The sequence below is a fragment of the Eretmochelys imbricata genome, chromosome 5, assembly GCF_965152235.1.
Source record: "Eretmochelys imbricata isolate rEreImb1 chromosome 5, rEreImb1.hap1, whole genome shotgun sequence".
NCBI lineage: Eukaryota > Metazoa > Chordata > Testudines > Cheloniidae > Eretmochelys > Eretmochelys imbricata.
In genome coordinates this window covers 21,559,890-21,567,931 of record NC_135576.1, presented here as the reverse complement: position 1 = coordinate 21,567,931, position 8,042 = coordinate 21,559,890, and positions in this window count along the sequence as shown.

Here is an 8,042-nt window from a genome sequence, read left to right as displayed (position 1 = left end):
AAGACCAGACGGTCCATGAAGAGAAGAAGTTTTTCTGTGGAAGGGACCGACGGAGAGAGTGGAGAGGGAGGCTGAAGCAAAAGAAGCCTGTCTGCAGGAGACGGCAGTTGGAGAGGACCAAAGACCTTGGGTGTGGAGAGCAGCATGAGCTTGGCTATCGATGTCAGGAGTGACAAATGCGTGTGCGGGACTTGACGTACAAGTCCAGATGGTCCACGGAGCCACGGAGGTGTCCACAGAGCCACGGGTGATGGCGGTGGGCCAGTCACTGTTGCTGGCAGCAACACTGGCGGAGCACAGTGCTTTGACTTATGCTCCGAAAGGGGCTTCTTCAGAGCAGGACTGTCCAGGTCGATGTGCGACTTCTCACCTGACTTGGCACAGTTTGGGGAGGCAACACTGTGTTTTGAGGTGCTCCCTATTGGGGAGCTGCCTTTGTGCCCATGATTGTGCTTCTTGTGTGCACGGTGGGCTTTGGGCAGTTGTAGTGGTACCATCAGTGCCGGGTGGAAAGGGTCCGGGGAGGCGTTCACCGCCAGTGCTGGGCGGCGCTGCAGTGGATCCAAGTTGTGGGTGCATAGTCTCCTCCATAAGGTACTTGTGGAGGCGAAGTTCCCTGACTTCCTGAGTTCGAAGTGGGAACAAGTGGCAGATGGAGCAGCGGGCAGCGATATGCACTTTGCCAAGGCAGCAAGGCAACGTTGGTGCTCATCCATCGCTCACAGATAAGGAGTGTGGACATGAAGCACAATATTTAAAACCAGCTTGTCGGGGTATAGTCCTCGGGCCGGGGAAGAGCCCCAGAGAGGGGAGAGCAACGGGAACCTAATGGACTAACTAATGGACAACTATACAGAATGAAGAAAAACTACGTACAAAGGATCGAAGAGCAGTTCTCTACGCAAACTAAGAGCATCGAGGAACATGGATTCCAACTCTGGCCATGCAGCGGTAAGAGGGAACTGGAGCGGCGTCAACCCGCACAGCCTCCACGCCTCGGATGTGCTACAGAGTCGACGCATGACGCGTGTGCGGGTCAGCGGACCCTACTATGAATGGTTCCGGCTCCAGCGCATGGCGCACATGTGCACCCACACATGGGATCCACATATTCACGTAGCAGAAGTTGCGCATCTTAGGTCAACCCCGCGCGGTAGTGTAGACAAGCCCTCAGTGCCTCTAGCTGAGATTTTTGGATGTGCCTGGATATATTGAATTCATTGTACAATAAAGTTCACATTCAGGCCCAGATTAATTCCTGATCAATGCCAGCAGAAGCCAGTGCAGACCCTGAGGGAGGCACAAAGGCAGAGATTGTGCTAGTGGACAACAGCTCAAGTTTTTTCCTCTACCGTTTAACTGAGATAAAAAAGCTAAGTGGGGAAATGCATGGCCTAGGTAGCTGGAGGCTTCATTCATTCAGTTCATCCTCCAAACAGCCTCAGCTGGTTGGGTTGCTTCCCCATGGTGAAACATCACTCGCCTTCCTTTAGGGTGAATTCCCTGTGAGTGCGGGGGGGTCATGCACATGCCGGGAGGTAGAATTCATGCTTGGTTGCACTAGCTTGGGTGGAGCTAGCCATTTGCCTGGATATATCTGAAAGTAAACAGAATGCACTAAAGGAGAATGAACTTGCATTTCCACGGATAGCAATTAACTGTGTTCTTACCGACCAAAGGGCTAAAAGGGACAGCAGGGTTATGCTTCCTTATCTCTGGACATGATAGAAAAGAGGGGAGGTGCAGATATGTGTGTGTGATAATCTTATGAGACTACAAGAAGGCATCCCAGTTTCTTCCTACAGAACTAAACAAACTGTCTAAAAACTTGATTGACAATTCAGCTGCTTAAAACTAATCACAACTTTTCTTTATTGCCTTCGTTCACAAAAATAAAGCACTGGGGAGAAATAAATGGTTGGAACGGCAAGAGACAGGGAAATGAAATTCATTAGTATTGAGAACCCGTAGGCCCTGGTCTCATAGAGAGCCCATTGCAAGGTCAGGGCCTTACTGGGCAGGACATGAAATGTTACACAGTGCCTTCAGTTTTAAGGGTTTAAGTTTCTAGCAGTTTCAAAGTTTTTCTTTTTTTCCACCCAGGTCTTGGGATATTTGGAGGTTGGAAATGTGAGGGTCTTTTTTTTTTTTTTTTTTTTCAATTGCATGCTAATCAGTTGCACACAGCTAATATTTGCCAGCTATTGATCTAGCATCCATCTCTGTTACTTTTTAACTTTGGCCCAAGGTTCAAAGTTCTGTCTTTTGTTTAAAAACTGATTTCATTAGTAGGGCATGTCCTCTAGCTAATCTAATGGTGCTAGAGGGCCATGGGGAGAGAAAATGAGAGATTTTACCGTAACTTAAAGGAAAATTCTGAAGATCAGACAGGAAACTCATTTTCCCCACGTGGAAGAACGTTTTAGCACACAGCTGCCTGTGTGTGCACACATGCAATACAGTACGTACATTTGCAGGGCTGTGAAAGATTCTAGAACATGGCTAACCCAATGGACAGAGCAGTTGGTTCAGAAATATACAAAGGCCTTAGTTCTGTTTTCATTTAGCTAAACTAAATCTGTACTTCCCTGGATCAGGGCTAGACTGCTCAGCACCTTGCCAAATCGAGTCCTCTTTTCCTATCAAAAGTCAACCAGGGTTTTACTGTTAAAAACCCATGTAATGACAAAGTTAAGGTTGACCACACATCCTGTATATATACACCTTATGCCAGTCTTTAATTACATGATCACGTGGTATTTCTCAAGCAATACAATGTAATCTCACACAGATATTTCTGATCAGTCATTTACACTGATCACTAACTGTCCCCAAAGTCACAATTTAAAAAACAATATTTTACACATTTTAAAAACTAGGACAAATTTAGTTTGTGCTTTTCTATATAAAATTAAGCTAGATTTCCCATAGCAGTCACCCAACACAAAACTAGTATGTCCCACCTACTCTATCAATCCATCTACCATGGAAAAAAGTATGATATTGTAGTATGACCAGAAGTTCTTGGGTTCATAGGTTTTAAGGTCAGAAGGGACCATTATGATGGTCTAACCTCACCTCCTGTATAAACACAGGCCAAAGAACCTTACACAATAATTTTGGCATCAAGCCCATAATTTCTGGTTGAGCTATAGCATGTTTTTTCAAAAGATATTCGCTTTTGATTATTTAAAGACTTAAAATGATGGAGAATTTAAAACATCTCTAGATAAGTTGTTCCAATGCTTAATTACTCTCCAGAAGGAACTCTTGTCTCTTCTTCAGTTTCACATTCTTCTAGAAATAGTTGGAAAATGGTGAACATTTTTGGTGAAAGACCTCTGAGGATAGGACAAGAAGCAGTGGGATTAAATTGCAGCAAGGGAGGTGCAGGTTGGATATTAGGAAAAACATCCTAACTGTCCAGGTGGTTAAGCACTGGAAAAAATTGCCTAGGGAGGTTGTGGAATCTCCATTACTTGAGATTTTTAAGAGCAGGTTAGACAAACACCTGTCAGGGATGGTCTGTAATACTTAGACCTGCCTTGAGTGCAGAGGACTGGACTAGATGACCTCTTGAGGTCCCCTCCGGTCCTATGATTCTAAGAAATATTAATTAATGGGTGCCAGTAAAGTCACCTCTCATCAGCATCAGAGTTGAAGTGAGCAATTAAAATATGGTGTGATGGATTGGCACATCTGAAAGGACTCCACTGCAACACAAGAGGTTTTTATATTTGATGAGAAACAATTTAAAAAGTAGCACAAATGCTCAGCAGAGCAGCAAAGGATTATGTAATTACATAAATAGCTTTTTAATAAGTGCGTCTCCATGGCAGTAGACCAGCTTCCTTCTCACTGCCCCTGGATTTACCCAAGATACAGGTTGTCAGTGCTTCTTGAATTGAGGCTTGCACGTTTTTTGCTGTGGTTTTTAAGTTGGCATCTGTTGTCAGATTCCCTATTTTGTTTGTTAAGATTTCCTAGATGTTTTTCAGTTTAATTAAAGATGAAAGAGCCCAGTTCTTTGTTCTGAATGATTCAATAAAGATATTTCATGAGACCACCAGAATAAAGAGCTTTGAGACAGACAGTTTAGTGATGATCGCCAAGAATTTTGCATGTTTGAAGCAGAAGGAATAACATCACTCATTACATGCTCTCTGAGATTAGGACTTCGGGCATATAAGGATTCCATTACTAGATTAGACTCAAGGCAGTACCAAAAAAATGGTATAGAATGCATAACTGTTCTCAGTGCTGTTTTCCCTGCTATTGAAAGACTGAACAGCCACCTAATGTTCAAGAGGACTCACATCTAACAAACCAAAATGAACGGTAATAAATTGCCTAGGACTGATTTGAAGACAAGATCAGAGAACAGATACTCAATTCCAAACTCATTTGGACCAAGAAAATGGCAAGTAATATTACTAGTTGTGACTCTTTCTGCTGTGATGTTTTTTTTTGGAAGTAGAAAATCCAAGCAGAACATTGAAGGAGAGAGCCATACTGAAAGCAGAGCCCCACCTTATGCCCTGACCCCAGCATAAGTGGCTGACCCCTCTTCTCCTGCATCTCTATACAAACTTTGAACCCAAAGCTAGACAGTTCAGTGTGCTGTTGGAGCAGCTTCCTAAACCTCCCCACTACAATCTTTAGTACTGCCCTGCATATAGTAATGTGATCCCAGGGGAGAAGAGTAGTTTACAGCTGGAGGTTCCATGGGCCCGCTCTAAAATACTAAGGCCTGTTCTGGTTTTAAGCTTAGCGGCTTTAACAGTCTGCATATTACTTACTGCACAAGGATGCCAAAGTGAATGGAGAGCAAACAGGCAGCTAGAATTCAGTCTGCTGGCCACATGAAAAATTCTGGTGCGATAAGAAAGTGAGATTAGGTTGCCGAGGGGAATCTGGATCTGGGAGACAACATCCCTGCCTCAGGCTAATGCAGGCTAGAATGTATGTCCCTTGTTGGCTAGGAAGGCTCTTTTACTGCACTTACTGGCCCGCCTGATGCTGACTTGAACACTGACTCAAATCTGAGAGAATTACTACAAGAGGTAAGGCTGGGCTGCAAACTTTGAAGTTGGACTTTCCCAAAGTTTGAGGATGATTTAAATCACATGGGATCCTGGTTTAGGACATTGCAGATCCTGATCATCCAATGTCTGGACAGGTCTGTATGTATCTAGGGTTTTGGTTAAAATCAATCTTCCAAATTTAGTGAGATTTTATAGAATCCCTGCCTGCTCACACCTAGAACTCAAGGTAAGTCTACACTTACAGCTGTGTGTAGAGTACAGACACTGTACACCCAGCTAGCATAGATATAAATAGCAGCGTAGATGGTTAGGCATGGCTCAGGTGAGCAGAACAGAGTGCCCTACACGCCTGAACCCCCAGGGGTAGATACCCTGCATGGCCAACCAGAGCCTCCCACGTCTGCATTGCCCTTTTTAGCAGTGTAGTGTCCTGCTACACCTCCCTGCTGCAGGAACTTTTCAGTGCAGCGTGTAGCTGCACACCACAGTCACAAGTATGGACACAGCCTGCCTTTTACTGGGGCACGTAGCTATGTGTGTAGAGCCTGTACTCTACATGCTGCTGTAAGTGTAGACGTAACCTCCGGGTTATCACAAAACTCACACTGACTTTAATGGGACCCAGATTTCACCTTAGGTGCCTACATTTAGGCTTTGTCTATACTACCGCTTTTGTCAGTCAAACTTTTGTCACTCAGGGATGTGAAAAAAACCCACTCCCCTGACTAACATAAGTTTCACCAGCAAAAGTACTGTTGTAGACAGCGCTATGCTGGCAGGAGAGGCTCTCCTGCCGATATAGCTAACACCGCTCGTTGGGGGTGGTTTCATTATGCTGGCAGGAGAGCTCTTTCCGGCCGGCAAAGAGCGGCTATATGGGAGACCTTACAATGGCACAGCTGTAGCAGTATAGCTGTGCCATTGTAAGGTCTGTAATGTAGACATAACCTTAGATGCCTAAATCCATTTTAATCCACCTCCCTGAGAGGCGGTAGCTAGGTTGGAGGGAGAATTCTCCCGTTGACCTAGCACGATCTACACCAGAGGTTAGGTCAGTTTAACTGAATCGTTCAGGGGTGTGGATTTTTCAGACCCCTGAGCAATGTAGTTATATTGACCTAATTTCCTAGTGTAAAGCTGGCCTTGATTTTTAAAAATAGTTAGCACCCATCAGCTCCCACTGCCCTCATTTAGCACAGCTGGATGCTTAGTACATTTGAAAAATCAAGCCACTTATTTAGGTGGCTAACTGGATTTTTAGCTGCTTAACTTTAGGCAAACAGCTTTGAAGGTGTTGGACTCATATTTCACCCTTTGATTTTAGTTCAGTATTCCTAGAATAGAGATGCAGGAGCTAGCTCTGAAGGAACAGTCTGCTTTATTCCCTACCAATTGCTGTGACCCAGGGACATACAGAAGATGGTGACCCAGCAGAACTCAAAAACAGCCTAAGAAAAGGCTTTGGATTATTGTATAGTTCTAGTCACTAAGTATTATCTCAAGTCCTTGAGGCAAAATATTGCCTGACAATCCAAATGGGCATATAGTGCTGGCTGCAGGTCTATCTTTAATATCTAAAATATATTACTGTATCTTACTCACCTTGACTTGCTTTAAACACTGCACAGTATAAAACCTATGAAAATTTTATTTTCATTGGGGGAGGAGGAGCAAGGAGTTGGGGTTAAGTTGAAACAGCAGAGAAACAAATTAGAAGTCTGTAATGTCACTGTGCCATGAAACAAACTGTGGCAAACAAGTTATGACCCCTTGAAAGGTTTTAATGAGTTTTTAAATCACATAGTATCTGTTCAAAGCAATATACTCTATCATAGCGTTTATTAGCTCTGTTTAAATTTAAGGCCATTTCTAGTTTCAGCTCCAAATTCTCACTGCTGTTTGAAATTTAATTTGCTGGGGAATCTTCTCTGCAATTATAAATATCAAGTTAGTGCAAAACAGAAGATCCATTAATACAATATTGGGCAAGTGATTCAAATTCAGTCCAGAAACTCAGGCTAGAGAGACTCCCCTGGCAATCTGAAGAAGTGATAAATTGGGTAAAAATAGCCGAGGCATCTGAGTAAGAATAAATTGAGTTAGAACAACAAGGCTCCTGCTGACTAAGACTAGTCATTGATTAGTTTTCCCAATTATCAAAGGATTGTTTCTCTTCATTTGAGCTCCCTCCATGCAGCCTGGGAACCATTTGGAGCAGTAGCTCGACCTGTCAAGTTGCCATATCACACCCTGGAGTACCATTCTCAAGTCAGCATTGCTCAAGAATGTAAATGGCATTGGTTTATAGCAGCCTCACTCTTGGACTAATGCAGAGTATGACGATCAGAAGGCCAGAAAATTGGAATTAATTAATTCAAAATAGGAGGGATTGCTGAGGTAATAGGGACTCAGCCTCTAGGAGGGAATAAGGGCCAGATTTTTAAAGGTATTTAAGTGCTTAAAGATGCAGATAGGCACCTAACTCCTATTGATTTCATGGAAGGTAGGTGCCTAAATACCTTTAAAAATGTAGCCTTAACTGTCAAGTCCTCAACAACTTTCCTCCTCCTCTAGGTGTCATGACCCACAGGTCTCAAACCTGGCTCCAAAGGATTCACGGGAGTGCCCACATGGCAACCCTCCACCTGGTAGTCTGCTGACAATTGCTTACCTGGGACTCAGGAACCCAGCCCCAGTTTGATGCTCTGCCCCAGAGGTCTTATTGGCAGAGTATCAGAGCAGCTGGTTGGCCCACCAGCCCTACTTAAGCCAGCAGCAGGAACAGGAAGCTCTGTGAACAATGGGGCTTCACCCTGTTCTGGACTGTGTGCCTTGTGCTTCCTGCTCACCCTGGCTTGATTTCCTGGCCTCCTGACTTAGCATGACTCCTGGCAGCTCACTCGTGGGTCTGATCTCCAGTTTGTCTCCTGCTTCTGACTTTCCTGTATCCTGACCTAGCCGATATTTGACTCCTGTCTCATGATTCTGGACTGTGAT